The sequence below is a fragment of the Etheostoma spectabile genome, chromosome 20 (genome assembly GCF_008692095.1).
Source record: "Etheostoma spectabile isolate EspeVRDwgs_2016 chromosome 20, UIUC_Espe_1.0, whole genome shotgun sequence".
NCBI lineage: Eukaryota > Metazoa > Chordata > Actinopteri > Perciformes > Percidae > Etheostoma > Etheostoma spectabile.
Window position 1 is genome coordinate 23,639,634 of NC_045752.1, and position 15,451 is coordinate 23,655,084.

Sequence of the window (15,451 nt, forward strand, 5' to 3'; positions counted from 1 at the left end):
CAATAGAAATAGAAATCCTGTCTTCTCACCTTCAAACTCTTCATGGTCGGCACCATCTATCTTAAAGAGACTCATAGGATCCCACAACACCTACAAGAGCCATACGCTCCCAGAATGCAGGGTTACTGGTAGTTCCTAGAGTCTCTTAAAGTAGAACGGGAGCCAGAGCGTTGAGTTATCAGGTATTCCTGTGGAACCAGGTTCCAGTTTGGGTTCAGGAGGCAGACACCGTCTCTACATTTAAGAGTAGGCTTAAGACTTTCCTCTTTGATAAAGCATAGTTAGGGCTGGCTCTGGAGAGACTAGACTGCTGGGGGACTTCCCATGATGCACTGAGCACTCTATTATTCCTCCCTTCTCTCCATCGTGCATGCAACCTCATCCCATTAATGCATGTTACTAACTCGACTCTTCCTTTCCGTAGTCTTTTGTCTCTCCGCCTTCTTCTCTCTCCTCCTATTGCTTCTGCAGGTGTTTTTGGCTCCTGCACGACAACCTGCTGTACAATTCTCCATGACTCTCTTGTTGTCTGTCTGTCTGTCTGTTTCTGTCTCTCTCTTTCTCTCTCTCTCTTTCTCTCACCCCCACCGGTGCGAGGCAGATGACCCCCCACCCTGAGCCAGGGTTACTGCTCGAGGTTTCTGCCTCTTAAAGGAAGTTTTTCCTACCTCTGTTGCCTAGTGCTTGCTCTTGGGGGAACTGTGGTTTCTGTAAATAACTCACAGAGTAAGGTCCAGACCTGCTCATTTATGAAAGCACAAATGAGATAACTGTTGTTGTGATTTGGCGCTTATATAAATAAAATTGAATGGAATTTCTATAATATATTGTATTTATATACAGTTGGGTGTGTGTGTGTGTGTGGGTGTGTGTGTATGTATGGTATATATATATATATATTAATGTGTGTGTGTATATATATAGTACTATTAAAAATGCAATACCAACTGATTCCATACTGCTATGGACTTGACTGACTAAAGGACATAATGGACTATACCCCTATCATTGATATGTCCCCTTTTTAATGAGTCACCATATCATTAGCTGTCAAGCTGTGGGTGTGTAAATGTGAATTCATCTCAGTGGAAAACTATTGTGATATCTATGAACTTTCTTAATGTAATTTCTCCCCGGAGGAGAGTAAAGATGTCTTTTCTATTTCTTTTCTAGTATGACTCATTGTAAAGATGAATGTATAGATGTTATTTCAACACATTGTCAGGCACCTGCATCACCCTATCTTTCACCGAGCGCATCTTCGCTGGCAGTTTGGATGGCCGGACCCACGCGAGCAATTGCTGCCATTCAAGCAAATGCTTGATATTCCACCAGCCACGCCACGCGCATCCCAGAGGCCTGCATGAAGCTCCGCTCCGCTAAGGATAGGGTTAGATCCATTTTCACAGTGCCATGGAAGTAAATAGTGTGAGACTTCCTGTCAATTTTTCCAAAGACACCCCCAATATCATTAGTATCCTCTACAACACCCACAGACAACGAGGGATTCATCTTGGAGGTTGAAAAACATTAGAAATAACGAAAATCTTTTTTAGAAGGACAACCACCAGAAAAGGCATGGAGTTAACGTAGGAGTGCTGGAGTAGTAGATACTTATTGAACCGTGGATTGTTTGTTCTGTAACGTACTTGATGAGAGAATAAATGAATTGGGCGGACAAGACGCCCGCTCTGAGATGTTCCTGGTGTGTTAGGCGCATGGTGGAGGTGGAGAAAAAAACGGAATGCAGCACAGACATGCCAAGTGGAAAATGTCAGTGTGTTTGTGTGTTCCACATTGTTATGCTAGTGACCTGGTCATTGCATCAACACACTAACTAATGATAAATGACAGAAGTCAGTGCAAATGTATTCCTTTAACCTCCAGTGCAGCGGTACTTACCCTAGGACAGAGCTGTTTTAATTCTTTTGAACTTCTCAAATCTGTATTTATTTTTTTTAAGATACTTTTTGAGTATTTTAGGCTTTTAATGACAGGACAGCTGTGAGAAGTGAATGGGAGTGGAAGGGAGAATGACATGCAGAAAATGACCGCAGGTCGGAGTCCAACCCAGGCCCGTGCACCGAAGAGTAACCTCTATATAAGGACACCCGCTCTACCCAGAGCAATTGGGGCCCCTAACCTTCTCAAATGTAAGTGGTAAGTCCATGTCAAGTGTCAGGTCTGTGGGACTCACAAGTCAAAAAGCAACTATTATGCCAGTCTATCAATACATGATATAAAAATGACAATAAAACTACAAAATACAAAACAAAACAACACATTTCATGTGACAAGAAAGGATTCTAGCCCCAGGATGCTGCATTATGTCCACCAGGAGGGATATTTACTCATCGACACTTAAATTCCTTTCATTCATTCATTCATTCATTCAACTTAAACTGTCGTCCATACAGACATACAATCTACTCTCATAGTGTAGTTGGTTTACAGACTGAAGATCATTTTTTAGTTGACATACCCCAGCAAGCATTGAGCATTCTATTGATGAATCATTCATTCGGCTTAACTGATACGAGTCAAACATGAGAAGTAATAGCGTTATGAATAATCATTAATCTTTTTATGAAGGTAAACAGGAGCGAGTGTTCCCCGGGGCGGAAAGAGCATGTGAGCGAGAGAGAAAATAAAATAAAAAAAGGGAGAAGGGACGTAGACCTGTTATTTTCATAATTTTAAAACTCCAAAACAAAACAGAGGAAAAATACCTTAAAGTCTACTTAGGTAGTCTAGTATATTCACTCAAAAGGTGTGTTTTCTTGTTTATGTCCCCTACTATACTAACTGTATCTGTTGTAAAGTTTGTCAATAGAGAGTGTTTTTACATTCCACTCCTAAAGGGCAAATGTCTGATCTAATTCCCTGAAATTTGAGATTCAAAAGTATCCAAGGTTTGCTTGATTAGTTATTTCACTAATCGCTGTTTACACAAAAGCGAGCAAAAGAAAACTCAACTCTACCATGGGGGGAAAACGCACTGTCAACATAGCTGTCAGCCACTGACAGTTACAAGCTAACAAACAACATAAACAAAATGCAAAAACACGTACACATATTGTACATTCTGTTGTTTAGTGACACAACAATACCGTTGACGCTATGTTTAAACAGGAAGTCAAAACTATAGTGGCAGATCCCAATTTTCAGAGCTCTGCAAGCGGTATTCCCCCAGCGGCCGCAGAGTCCAGGATCTAGGCATAGGCTTCTAGGCATGTGCCTAGGCCCATTTGCATACGAGGGCCCAGTAAGAGGGAAACGTATTTTTTTAAATAATTTTAAATCTTAATTTCCAATGTTACACTTACTAATTTATTATAAAAGTATAAGTAATATTGAAATTTTTAATTAAAGTAAAGTAAAAAAAAAAAAAACTCAAAATGCGTGTGAAAAGTTGTTTCAGGGTCATCATGTTAGCTAGCCATAATGGTCACCAATTTCTGGGATGCTTTTGAGTGCGGTAAATGCTTTTGAATAGCAAAGCGGTATAAAAAATGAAAAATGAAGAAGAAAAAAACAGGAATAGCTCAAAAGTCACAAGCTAGCCTTATGACAGCTGCAGCCGGACCCTCAATACGGAGTCCACCAGCGGAGGAAGGCAGGGTTCCTCAAATAAGACAACACCGTGTTGTCTGGAGCGGGTGATTTTGACCTGTGTACTCCATTAGGCAGCAGACTAGCCGGCGCTTCAACACATGCTGCGGAGATGGATGTACAGTCCCGACAAAGTCTTGTCGCTTGTGTACAAATTGACCTGAAGTGCCGCTGAAATATATTTCTAATAGATTTATTTACAAGAAATGGCTCATTTTAATCCCAACAGCTTTTGTAATAATGTTTCAGTGCCAAAAAGAAACTGTCAAAAAGTATTTACTATTCACAGCTTGGTAAAGCCATTGAGTCCATTTTTGCAAAGACATATGTTGTTGTTGCCTTGTCATTTGAAGACACTGGAGATGTTTTTGACAAGCCCCGGTCAGGCAGACCCCGCAAGAAAACTGCTCGAGAGACCGTTTTGTTGGCTCAAAAATCCAAGGTTCTTCCATTTTCCACCTACAGCCAGAGCTCCACCAGACCTGGTCACCTGAAGGCCCGTGTCAACCAGAACAGTTTGTCGGATTCTGTCTTGAAATGGCCTCCATGGTCGAATCAGTGCCCAGAAGCCAGCACTAAACAAAAGACAAACTGAAAAAAAGTGCTGTGGCATTTGCCAAGGCCCACAGCCAAAGGATGGACGCTGGAGAAGTGGAAGAAAGTGGATTTTTTCAGATGAATCTTCTGTTGAATTACACCACAGTTGCGCAAATATTGCAGGAGACTACTGGAGCCCGCATGAACCAAGATTCACCCAGAAAACAGTGAAGTTTGGTGGCGGAAAAATCATGGGTCTGGGGTTACATCCAGTAGGGGTGTGCAGAGATCTGCAGGGTGGAAGGCAACATCAATAGTCTAAATACAAGAAAATCTTAGCTACATCTTATTCCAACCATAAAGAGGCAAATTTGCCAGCAGGATGGTGCTCCATCGCATACTTCATATCACATTCAAAGTCTCAAGGCGAAGAAGATCAAGATGCTCCAGGATTGGCCGGCCCAGTCACCAGACATGAACATCATTGAGCATATGTGGGGGTAGGATGAAAGAGGAAGCATGGAAGACCAAACCAAAGATATTGATGAACTCATGCAGACTGCCCTTCCTAGCTATTGTGATGACTTCATCAATACATTGTATGAACCTTGCCAACCGCAGGATGCAGTCTCAAGCCATGGAAGTCATACAAGATATTAAATTTGAATCTCACAGCACCACATTTAATTTGCTGACATATTTTTGTATTTGTAGTAAATTTGTTCAATTTATGTATAGGCAACAAAACTTTTGTCTGGAAAATTTGACTTTCGTCTTTTTAAATATAAATCTTGTTTCAGTGAAACTAATTTATTTCAGGCATTGAAAATCGTGGAGGGTTTTAGCTTTTCCTATGAGCTATTTCTTACACCAATTGATTAATTAAAAGTCAGGTTAATAGCAGGTGTATCTCAAAATGATAAGCGACAAGACTTTTGTCAGGGACTGTACAGCGTAAGCGGCACAACAACAGGAGGTGATCCAATTGTTTATGCTGCATGCTATTCAGGCAAACTTTGAGCGGGAGAAGAAATAAGACGTTGCGCAGCATCTTCCCCAGACGTGATAAACCCAAAACACTAGCCAAGCATCACAGGGCGTGTAATAGCGCCGCCTACCCAAGAGGCAGCGTGCTCACCGGCTCGGGCTCCCAGCCGATGAAGTGAGTGAACGGGTATGCTGCAGCCTGGAGCATCCCAGTCATCCGTCCGTCTCATGCGGAGATGTGTCCAACGGTAAATTCAGAGGGTCAAAATTACGATATCGGAATAATTTTCCAGATGGAGTCACAGGTAAATTCGTGACCACATTTGTTGCAATCAATGAAAAACGTTTGAAAAACTGTTAAAGTTACAATTTTGCCATAAATGTAGTGGCTCATTCGGAAGTTATGTTGTGTTGTTCCATTAACGTGGCTACATCTGATGAAACTCATCAGCGACGCAGCCGTTTCTGCCAACTAACGGCAGGACCTCCTGAGGAGGGATAACGTACCACAATCTGCACACACAACAACAAGACTACAAATAAACATGTAATGCTTTCAAGACTGTTTTAATGTATATTCTTATTGTTTAACAATTCACTGGGACATTGCTGCAAATACAATTGCTTATCGGCATGGCGAGAGGATTCGATGCGCTCTACATTGCGGCCTCGGCTGTGGGGTCTCTGGGACTCGGGGCAGAATGCTGTTGGGTCTCTGAGACCCGGGGAAAAACAAGTGGTATTATTACTACCGCGGCCTCGCAGTCGGGTCTCTGGGACCGGGGAAGAACGCGTCGGGGCTCTGGGACCCGGGGCAGAAAGCGGGTTGTATGTTTCTACTAGGCTTCGTGGCATTGGCTTCAGATCTCGGGACCAGGGCAGAAACGGTTCTATTCTCTACTTCCGTGGTTATGGCCTTCGGGTCTCTGGGACCCGTCCTGCATCGGCTGTGTGTCTCTGCTGCCACGGTCTTGGGCCAGAATACGATTGAATTTTCTTCCACTTCCGCCAGCGTTTCCATGTGTATTTTGTGTTTATTGAATGAAAGGGGAACATTTTTTTTTAGAACAAAACCAAATGCTTGAACTATGTCGGGAGAGAATTCCATCTATAGCTGCAACTTGGATCCAAGTTGCACTTTGGGAATTTGCCTATTATCTGCATTTATTTGAGACAGACATATATTTTTTAATATTTAAACCACACAGACGTTAAAGGATCAAACCAATTTTTACATCTACTTTTGGAAGTTTAGGCTATAATTTCTAATAATTATAGAGAGTTGAATGCATGGAAGGGAATGACAACGATCTAAGGTTTGGTGACATTGCTACAACACCATTGCTAGCTGTTCGGTCTGCTCAGCAAATACGTGGCTAGTAAGTTGCCATCATATCATACAGGTGTTTATAAACCAGAGAGTGTTACAGACTGCAATATGGCAAACTTGGCCGATCACAAGTTCAAGAACATTGTTCCAGTCATTCCTAGCCCTGGCCGCATCAGGGAAGGGACACATAGGTTGGAGGCCTGCTGCCTAACATGCATCACCCTGGGAATCCACAACACAATTCCAGACTCTTTCTTGTTTCTGCTCATTCAGCCCGAAGCAGCTTTGCCCCTCCTTTGCTCTTCGATTGTTCACAGCGTCACTAAAACATCTAAAAACATAGGCTATGTGTAATATACATCTTTACTTAAGAAAGAATGTATGTTAATCACAAAAATAAACCCTAGATCGGTGTTATCTTTGCCATTATGAGGTACCCCTAGGTGACCAGACGTCCCGGTTTCGGGGACAGTCCCCGGTTTTGGTGACCTGTCACGGCTGGATATGTCCCGGAAATGTCCCCGGATTTCACTGTGACTGACAGACCCGATATTGGAATAAAAGAAAGAAAATACTGACCAAAACGGAGCCGATGGTCGCACACCCAACACACGCAGGCTCAAGAGCCAGAGCCAGCGGTGCTCAGAGACACAGAGATGTTTTAGAAAGCGTATTTTACGACGCAAAGTCACTGATTATTTAATGGACTTTTATGGTTTAATAAAGGACTAATCTTTAACAGAAAGGTCGACCTCGTTAGAAATCTTTCATAATGTTGTTAGACACTTGAATATTAATCTGAGTCTGCCAGCGGCTAAACGAGCACGAGCAAATACAACTGGGACAATATCCTATTAACTCACGCTGCGGGGGGGGACAGTCTAGGTCTAGTGTCCCTGTTTAAGTTTTACAAAATAAAAACATGACGTGTTTGGTGGTATATACACTCTGAGCTGAAAATGTCCCCCGATTTTGTCTGAGAAATCTGGTCACCTTAACCTCCCCCCGCCGTTAGCATAGCATTGCGTACCTGTAACCCAGCGACTACAAAGAACTGGGTAGCATCCAGACTTTAAAAGCTTTGAGAACAGCACCAGTGTACAGGGAACCCCGTTCACCACATAGTGTTGCAGATTGTGTGGACTGAAGTTTTGCAGACTGAAAACGAGGGAGAGGAAGAAGGTAGGGGTCGGTACCAATCTGCTATTTCCAACTTCTCCAAATACCGCTCTTTGTGAGCACCTACCAGATGCCCTACCTCGACCGATAACGGCACGACTACTTGTTGTTCAATAGAAGAAGCAATAAAGAAGAGGATATAGTAGTAGTAGTAGTAGTAGTATTATTACAGTTTATTTAGTGTTATTTATTTATTTTTACTACACTGTTTACCTTGTGACCGGTTTTTCTGTTGCCGGTCATGGCCGTCGTCAAGCGGCCGTGGTCAAGTTTTTTGCAAAGGGTGTACTAGAGAAAGGACAGAGTGTGCAAATCCCTAGATACATACAACTACGTGCGCTCTGGTCATGTGCAGCTTGTCAGTACTTTGATGCTACACCGGATTTTTGCGTGTTGTGGTCAGTTTTGCTCCTAGCCAAAAGCAGGCATTTAAGCTAAGCCTAATGATGCCTGGGTGTATGTCACAAGACCTTGGGTACATACTCACAACTCACAACATGCATGCCAGGGTAAGTCTGCCTATCAAAATGTATCTGCAATCACACAAAAATAATTAATGCTAGTTATGCTTTACTCACATACCCTGTCCATAATCCAGTCTCGCCTTTTGTTGAGTCATGCTGCTGCCTCATCAGTTGAACTGTCAGGATGGAAAAATGTATGACAATAAGGTTGCTGCACGTCCAAGCCCAATCCGTGAAAGATTTTCTGTTAAAACTTGAGCCACAGAAATACTTTACTTTAGCCGTCAAAACAAGTTATCTAACCGAGGTACCCCAATCTTGTTGCGTACCACACATCCAGAAACGTGCCAGGTAGGCTACACACTGAGCCGACGGTGATGTCTCAACCCCAGGGTATTTTGTAGTGCATCCAAAGGCAGATGATGAACCAATCATAGTACTTTAATTACCTGATTGACACCAATCAGATCGGAAAATGGAAATATACTGCAACGTCAGGTTACTTTGAATGGATTATGGATGAATGTTATGAGCTGCGCCATAAACACTCATACTGTCACAGTTCTACTGCAAATGTATGGTTGTTAATTGAAATGTGTGATTTCATGGTGTGGACAAAGAACATAGCATCACCTACTACCGAGAGATGGTTGCTTCTTGAAGATACCTTTCAAAGGCAAATGTTTCTTAATGGACCACCTCTTTCCTGAGCTGGTTTGCCACCGCCAAGACCCATATTTGGCTGAAGAGGTCAACTGTCCTCGTTGCAAAAGACCCGGCTTTGGCAAAATGATAACATAAAAGACTGTTGCCAACAGTTCCATACAATATGTGAACATTGTCCGAGACCACAATTAGAAATGTGGATTGTAAAAACATAATATGCTTAGGTGGTACTACATAATACATCTTTGTAAAAATATATTCAGTAATTTTATGTTTGTACATTACATCATTTTACAAATATTACAAATTCCATTTATTATTCTACATCCCACATACAGTTATACGTTTTTAACACTTGATTTTACAATAATTGTATTGCACGCTAATTCAAGTTGTCGGTCTGTTGATCTCAACATAAAGCAGTGGTCTTATACAACGGGTCGGGACAAGTTTTTTTTGGGGGGGTAATCTTGATATAATGGATTTGGTATGTTCCTTATATAGTCAGTAGGCCAAAACACATATTAATTGAAAAGAAATAAAGGAATGAGTCGTAAACTCTACCTGACCTATCTGAGACCTGGAAAAGTTTTTTTTGAGGTGCGCTGGAATACGGTTGAAGAACCGCTGTCATGAAGTACAATGCTTATAGAAATTACAGGAACAGTGTGTATTCCAGGGGACCCCAGACTCTTAGATTTGTGAGACGTACAATTGGGTGACAGTGTAATCCAGCAACCAACCAGTTATTCTTTGACGTTGTTAATATTTGAAAATTTTCAGCTGAACATACATTTTCACACTGTATACAAACCCTTGATAACTGTCGGACTTGTCAAAGCCAGACCAGACAACTGTGATTATGCTCTAGTGAAACTAGGGATTTTTAAATTTCTCTAACAATTGCCAACTCTTCTTTATTGGAACCTCGTCTGCAAGTATGACATCGCACTGGTCAAGTGTTTAAAATCATTGAATAGTTTGTCTAAGGCCCGATCACTCCAGCTATGGCTTTCAAATTGTATGTCCTCTGTATAAAGTTTTTGGTAAGTCAATTATGCATCTACAGGTTTTTGAAATGGGTTTAAATGATTTAGGCAAGTTTCTCTCACTGCTTCCTTATGGGTCAAATTACTAGTGTTTTTTGGACAGGACAGCAAGGGTACCCACTCCCTAAAGATTTTGGAAACAGTAAAGAAGGGTAGGCCAATCGGTATGCTATGTCGTGGAGAGGCCAAGCCGGTTTCATGGCACTAACAGGAGGTGGTTTTCCATGTAGTCACCTTCAGTGTGATCGTTGTGCTTCTTGAGAATGCTCAAAAGTCATAAAAAACCTTTGCTTTTTGGAAGCCGGTAAAGAAGCAAAGGTCTGAAATGAATTGAAACCGAATTTGGAGTTCTAGTTTTCTTTCAGTGCGGTTTTCTCCTTATAAGCCTCCAGCTCTCTTTTCAGTGAGTAGTCATCACACAGACTCTCTATATTGTTGTTTGTCTGTTCGAGTGCACTCTCAGGGGCAAGCTCATTAAGAAGGAGAGAGGAGAGAGAGAGACACATACACACACACACACACACACACACACTAGCTACAAAGAGTTGAAAGGGGTTTACTATGGAAAGGCAAACACATGTGTAACAAACTAGCAGTGGCAGTTTATGAATAATCAAATTATAGGAATGAGCGAGTACAGCATTATCTGTATCTGTATCTGTTACACATGAATATTGTATCCTTATCTGTACTCGGGACTGGGCGGGGCCTAACCGGAAGTGGTCGGGTTCTTGAAATGGGCAGGGCTTAACCGGTAGTATTGTAAGCATGCAATTGATATGGGTTGATCAGAAATGTTTATTTATTCCCTGATTAGAAAATATTTACATGACCGCATCGAGCTGCAGCGTGAAGTAAAAAAAAAAATCTCGATGGCAGAGAGCAACGGGAGTTGCATTTAAACGAGCAGCACGTCTGAAACCCATGTTCACCAGAAAACCTACTGGTTACTATGTAAGGACTACAAACCCACGTTCACCAGAAATCTACTGGTCCTATGTAAGGAACTACAAACCCCACGTTCCACCAGAAATCTACTGGTTACTATGTAAGGACTACAAACTGAAGCTGAAGAAACCCTAAAGTTACGGAACAGACCGCAGACCCGATTGACTGACGGAGCGGGAGAGAGAGAGAGAGAGAGAGACAGAGAGACAGAGAGAGCGAGGCCGAGGGAGCGCAGTTCTGTGTGTGTGTGATTGAGACGAGTGTGTTGAGGAGTTGTATTCAATCCAGCGCACGGATATGGACTGTATTCCGTTATAATACTTGTACTCGGAAAAGTGCTTTATCCGTACCGGATACTCGTTTCAGCGAGTACTCGGATCATCCCTACAAATTAGGGCGTTGGCTAACTGCAAACTGATTCCAGATCAGGCATGACACTAGGTCTTCACAAGGAACTCTTGACACCTTCCGTCTTCTCTGTCGTTCATGCTACGCCAAACAGCCAAAGGGAGGCATATCAACATAAAAATTAAGCAATCCACTACAATCGCGGTGTTTTGAGAGCCAAACAAGATATACAGACTGGACACAGAGAAACTGTCAACCAAATGAAGTCAAAATATTTAAAATGAATGAATGAACTGCCTCTTTGCAGTATGTCTCTCGCTATGAGGTAATATGGAGGAAACAAGTCTGGACAAATCACAATCAAAGGATGGTCTCCCGATAGAAAAAAAACATGACAGATTAGCAATAATTGCTTCCTAATGTTTTATCAACATTTACTCAATGCAGAGGGAGGAAGAAATAAAAACCAATCAGAGGCAGAGACCAAAGCACACTTACTCACAAAAAATGATAGAGAGAGAGATAGAGAGACCAAAACTCATCTTGCAAGCCTGCTCTTTCACATGCCTGATGTATACCTAAAACAAGTGAAAGGGGCACATTAACCCTGTGAACTTTGGCTATGAAAAAAACGGGTGACCGATGTGTACAGGTAGATATACTTAGCTGAACAATTGAACAAGCAAATGATTAATACAATGGGACTTGTAGTTAAGCTAACTCCTCCAGTGTACTGGATGTGCGGTTCTCTCCCTTTCCACACTAACTGTAGGTGGCCAAGGTTACAGCTTTATTCTCAGGAGGGCATGTTTACGCTCAGGAACATAGCTGACTGTATTGTTGACCCAACTAGAAGTACTCTTGGTTAAATAAAAAAGGCTCATGTATGGCAATTCAACAGAGTCCTTTCAACCTTTGAACAGGAACGCCATCTTTGTGCTGTCGGGAAGGCAGAGGCCAAATCCTGAAACCTGGAAAGACCAAACATCCTGAAAGTAGGCGAAAGAGGTGACAATTCTAACTGGGTAGGAAAAATAGCAGCCTGCGCTGAAAGGAGGCACGACAAATGGGCCTGCCATGCCCAATCGGCAGCCTGCTAGAAGTCCTCAAAACACTCAACGGCAAGACAATTGACAAGTCAAAGCGAGTGACATTCTGAAGACCTTCCTGTGGACCGACCAAAAGTCCATCATACTATTGTAGGTCCTTTTCTTCAAGCGAGATATCTGGAGCCTGTGTTAAATCCATCAATTAGCTCCATACACAGTGCTCTTTTCATGTGCTCTTGTGCAGAACATGGTATCCAAACTCTGTCAAGGCAAGAGTTTTCCACACTTTCCATGATATAAATTTTCTCTTTCACCCAAGCGAAAGAACAGTGGTGCAAAGAAAGAAAGAACCTGTGCGTATCAAGCCAGGAGCATTGACAATTTCTACGTGGGAGGAAAATGGCGTTAAAAAAGACAGACACGCACGAGCCATGAAGCAGAAGGATAGAGAAGAGGCAGGTATAAGACCTTGTTAGTGTGCATGGATCTACAGGGGCTCTGCTCTGCCCCAGGCTGCAAGCCTCTGACATCTCTTATGAAACCAAGCTCAGTGTTCATGACTTACCTATAGTGACAATGGCATCAAAAGATGCAAAGGCTGGTCTTTCTGCCAACCAGTTTGCGTCAGCGTCCATTATCTTGTGGTTCATATGAAGAGTATGTTCTAGGGCTGCTCGTTATAATCATAAAAATCACAGTATTTTGGTCGATATATGAAATCACGATTATTAACATGTGATTACATAACCTTGGATATATTAGCTAGGTACAGGGTTTTCTTTTCTCACAGAAAGATCAAGAGTTTGGATCAGAAATAAATCTGTTTGTACTATGTGAGGCGGTTAGCTTTTACAGACAATCACACATAGCTTTATACACAACACACAAACAACACACACATCACAGGAGTAGAGGGAATGCATGATTAGCTAATTTTAACAGAGTGGATTCCTTTTTGCTCACCAAACACTGCTATGGCTGCCTCCTTCTGCCATCTTTATTCACGCTGAGGCTTTAAATGCCCCCGCCCTCAAATAAGGGTGTTCTTGCTAAACAGAACATGGCAAAATAATCGTTGTTTGTTGATATATATTTTGGTGATCGTTGGGACCAAAATCAAATCGAAATCTAAATTAAAAATTAAATGAATGCACAGCCCTGTACGTTCTATGGGTGATGGATGTGGTACCGAACCAAAACCAAAGGGTCATGGGGAAGTCTTGAGCAATTTTCAAAAAACACTGCACACTGCTGCAGCTCCTCTTTTCACCACTGTGTGAGACTCTGTTTAGCTACAGAGGAGGATGTCACTTCTATTCTCTCTGGTTGGGGGTCAGACATGCACAGTACCTAGGTATGGAATACTAGTGAGTGTGAAGCAGAGTAAGCCAGCTCAGTGTGATCCAAAACAATGGCTTGCTCAGTCGTACATGTTGAACCCGAGTTGATCTCAAAACACGCATTTCTGGATCAAGATTAACAAAAAAAGACGGCCGAATCTACCTTTAACGTTGTTATGACTGTGTTGATCTTTTAAAAAGCAGTTTAAGATATTGGCTATCAAACAGGTTTTGCTTAGACAGGTCTTTTATGGCTGGCTGATGTATGTCCTATGTTTCCTTGTATTCTTATGTCTTCTATTTATCGTATTCCAATTTATTGTACAGCATTTGTGAATTTTATCTGTGAAAAGTGCTATCAATGAACCTTACTTGTTTTATTACATGTGAATGAAAGATGAAAAAAAGCACCCTTTTATAAAATGCACTCTGTTAGTTTGGGTTGGTGTGGTGTTTTTTAACAGGCCAGGCTGTCAGAAAAATCTCCCACACAAGGTAATGTAATGGGGGTTGTTTGGCATAAATATGGCAAGCTATGGAAAATGTGCAAAAAGGTAAAAGTAAATCTCGTTCTTGGACCACAAAACACTGAAGCATTTCTTGTAACAAAGTACTTTATAGCTCCTAGACACATGTAAGTTAGGTAATAGATTTAGCCAGGCCTGGTATTTTATTGAAATATGCGGTAGTTTCAAAGGAGAGCTTTGGATAGCTGAAAGTAGGTTTTAAGCCAAGGATTCCCTAACAAGTCAAACTTCTGCAAGTAAGTTAAATTCAGGTGACTTCGCCTCTTGCTTTCCTGATTTTGAAAAACTTATAGGTTAATTGTTTGTCGAATATGCTTGCATCAATAGTTTACGATACAGTGGACCATAAACAGGATTCGAGGCTCGTAAATAACAAGACGTTTTTGGAACGATTGTTAAAAAAAACAGTTATGAGTCATGAAACAGAAATGCAAGTCCATTTAAATAAAATATTAAAACAGGTCACTGATGAATGTGTAAACATTAGTTCAATTGTGGTCCTAAATATGTAAAATTTAATATGTTTATTATTGTAGTTAGTTTTTGAGAAAAATAGTTATGTAATGCTCCTTAAAAATAACGGATTTCGGCAGTCACATGTTTTAATCACTAATAGTGACGATTGCATGGTTCAGTATTTCTCCTAGGACAGTATATAAACAAATACCGAGTTAAACGGACTACGTGCCCATGAGGGCTGAAAGCACCATGTATTTTATGTTTATTTGTTTTGTGATACAAACGAACACGTATTGGTGAATGACAACTCTGATATGACATCATTAAGAAGGGCACATTCTATCAAAAATCAACTAGTAGGTGTATAAAAATGAGATGCCACGGCCATGTGAGGTGCAAAACGCTTATACACTCCACAAAGTACTTGAACAAGGTATTTAGAACAGTACATTTTGACATTAACAGAATAAAGTAACCTTTGGATGTTAACTGAAACTGTGCTAATCTGATAATATAAATTAACTGTACAGTAAACAAAGACTAAACCATTTTTTTAAATTTTTTTAATTTTTTGAGCATTATAGTGTCGCAGTGGAAGAAGACATGTAAGTGAGAGAGATGGGGAATGACCGCAGCAAGGTGCCACAGAACATTGACCGGGCCGCACTGCCAAAGGCCGCAGCTCCATGGGGAGCATGCTTCTTACTGGGGGGGCTGAGGTCGCCAAAAGAAGGCTATTTTTATATAGGTTTTAGTAAGCTCTGTTCATAAGGCAATTTTATTTGTATATATTTTAGAAGTTTTGTGTAGCATGTTTGCAATGGCGCAGGCCACACAGGAAAAAAAGGAAAGTAATCGGACGACACAACTTTAACAGCGAACGGGGGAAAGTGAAAAGGACCAAGGCGATCTTGGTCGGGATTTCAACCAGATGGAAACAATACAGATTGTAAATG